Here is a 2872-nt window from a genome sequence, read left to right on the forward strand (position 1 = left end):
CTGCCTGGGCTGCAGGCGGACCCGGGGCCGCCCAGGCAAGGCGGCTTCTAGAAAGGTCTGCACACCTGCCTGGGGGGGGAAAGGCAGCGCCAGGCTGGCCAGCCTCTTCGTGTGGGCTTCGTAAGGCTGTAGGAGAAACCGGGATGTGGGCTCAGAAGCAGCACAATTGTTACCCAAACCCCAAATAGCATGGAGCTGACTCCTACTTGTGTCTCGTGTTCAGGACTGAAGTGATGTGGAGAGCCCTGCCTGCCCCCGTGGTACGGAGGATGGAGCCAGGAGGCACGGAGGAGCAAAGGGCAGTACTGCCTGTCTTCTGCTTGGAGCAAGCCCAGGCCACCTGGCATGGGAGGGGTATGGGCATAGCAGAAAGCATGTGAATCACTCTGGACATGCAGGTAACATTGCCAGCTCAATCAGATAACGCTCTGTACGGTGCTCCTTTTCCAGTAACCTGAAATGCACAGTGGTGGAGGAAGAGCCATCCCTCCACAGCCAAGAACACAATAATGGAGAGCTGTTTAGATGTCCATTTGTGATTTATTTTTTTTTTTTTGAAGAACGTGATTCCATCAAGTGTAAGGGAATTTTTGCCCATTACCTTTAGTGAGAACGTATTTTTTGTTATGCTGTTGACCTGCCCACAGCATAATTGCAGTAGTCTTTGTTACTTAGTTATGAAACTCTCCTCCGTATAATCTAAACATAATGTATGCAGTTTCAGAGGTTTCTTAAGCTGCAAACTCCTACTCAGCTGTTTTTCTGACTGGCAATCAAGGCTCTACCGTGCCTTTATATTTGCACCCACCTTGGGGTTTTTTTCTGTCATTTTTAGTGTCACTGGTTATATTTGTCATTGTTTATGTTCTTACTTCTGTCCTGCGATGAACTGCTGTTCAGATCACCGTGGGCCTGACTGTAGGTAAGATCAAGACAGTCAGTAACTCCTTTTTTCCACAGACACTAGGCTCACTGGAAATGATCACCAATGTTCAGCAGACTGCCCAAGCAATGTAAAAAATATACAGAGGGTAAAATCTAGGCAAATAGATTTTAAGCTGTAAATATAATGTGAAGAGAAGTTTAATTTGGGAAGTTAAGCAGATGCAGCTATAACCAGTTCCTTTAATCTACTGATACATAAGTGTTATGTTTCATTTTCAAGTGTTGTTTAGTCGTCAATTAAGAATTGAAAACAATTCAGTTGTATGTAGCAAACCACTTTCTCCCACTATTTCCAAATTTGTAATGCTCTACTAGATTTTCAGGAAGATGTTTATCCTCTAATTCTTCAGGTTCATCTTACGTTCACGCAAGTAATTTCAGAAGACACATTCACCAGCTAACACCCATCTCCTCTTGCAGTAGTACACTGCACAACATTTATAATTAAGCCTCTTAGGAAGTTAGCTGCATGGCCCATGATTAACTTCTCTTAATTCTTCACTCTTAAAGCTCAGTGCAGAGACCTCTGGAGTAATCACCCCACCTTTCTTTCCTGAGCTGCAGAACAGCAACATAGTGTAAGTCAGGATGCACTAAGATATCATCTCAGCGTGGAAAGTAAATATTGGTGCCTTTATCACAGTCTCAACAGGCCATACAGGCTTCTGCAAAGAAAGTATTCTCTCAGCAGATGAGCGAGATAAAATGGTTGATCAGAGGTTGTTGACACATGGCACAGCATCTATAATTAAGTCACTAGGGAAGCTGGGCTGGGATGCTGTAACAAAGGTAGGATCCAGTTTACACACAGCTTTCAGAAAATCTTAAAAGGCTGTCTGGTTAAAACCCAGTGAGGTAATACCCACTTTTGACTAACTGTATGTTAGAAACTTGTCAAAGAGTGGTGAGGAAAAGGGGGCGGAGGGTGCACTGATTATTCAACATGTAAATTGGATTGCATTTTGGTTGGTTTGCGCCTGTGACTCTCATTCCATGTCTTCTTTTCAGACAAAAGTTTTGTGAAGAAGTGTTGTCTGTGCCAGAAGTGCTATAATGAATGGCATATTGAGGGCACTACCAGCTTATCATAGTGACTGGTATTCCTTGTTCTGCAAGACTGGGACGGAAAGAGTGTATCCAGTGCATCAAAATGGATCCTGGGATCTTGGTTCTTGATGTGACCTTGACTCCACAAATCTACAGAACAATTACAGTACAGAACAGTTGGTTGCTTCTCTTTTTCTGGCAATAGGTCATGGAATAAGACAGAAGGAGCCTTCAGTACCTAATGTGATATGCACTTTTTTTCTGAAGAAAAACACCACAAAATACAGTGTAATACAAGAAAATGCTCTTAGTTTTATTTCTGGTGTTCTAAATTAAAAAGAAAACCCGAGTGTTCTACATTTTTTTAAAAAACCACAATCAAAACTGAGGTCATCCAGCAATATAACATTTGTTTTGAGGATTTTGGGTATGATTTGACACTGACATTCAATTAATACACGCTTAGCCATGGCATTATATGCAGTTTTACACTATTCTGAAGCATGAGCATTGTGAGAAACCAGGGAATCTCAGGGAAAGGTTTTGTGAGGTTAAAAAGGCAGAGGCGACCCAAGGAGAGGATTTGTTCTTTGATCCGGGAGATAAGAGACCGACCAGACTTACACAGGTGCTGAGCCCCTGGCTTTTCTAGGCGAGGTCTGTATACTCAGCATCTCAGTCTATCAGACCTGGAATAACTCGGGAATCTGGATGGCAGCCAAACACAGTGCATTTTTATTTGAAGTAGTCTATGCTTTTTATATTTATATATATATATGATTTTTTCAAATTCTAAGCTGTTCTGTAAGGCACATACACTTCTTGTCGGGTTAAGACTACTGGCTGTGGTGCTGAAACAGTTGTGGTGGGGAAAGTTCCT

Source organism: Chaetura pelagica, unplaced genomic scaffold, assembly GCF_000747805.2.
Source record: "Chaetura pelagica isolate M959 unplaced genomic scaffold, ChaPel_1.0 scaffold242, whole genome shotgun sequence".
Taxonomy (NCBI): Eukaryota; Metazoa; Chordata; class Aves; order Apodiformes; family Apodidae; genus Chaetura; species Chaetura pelagica.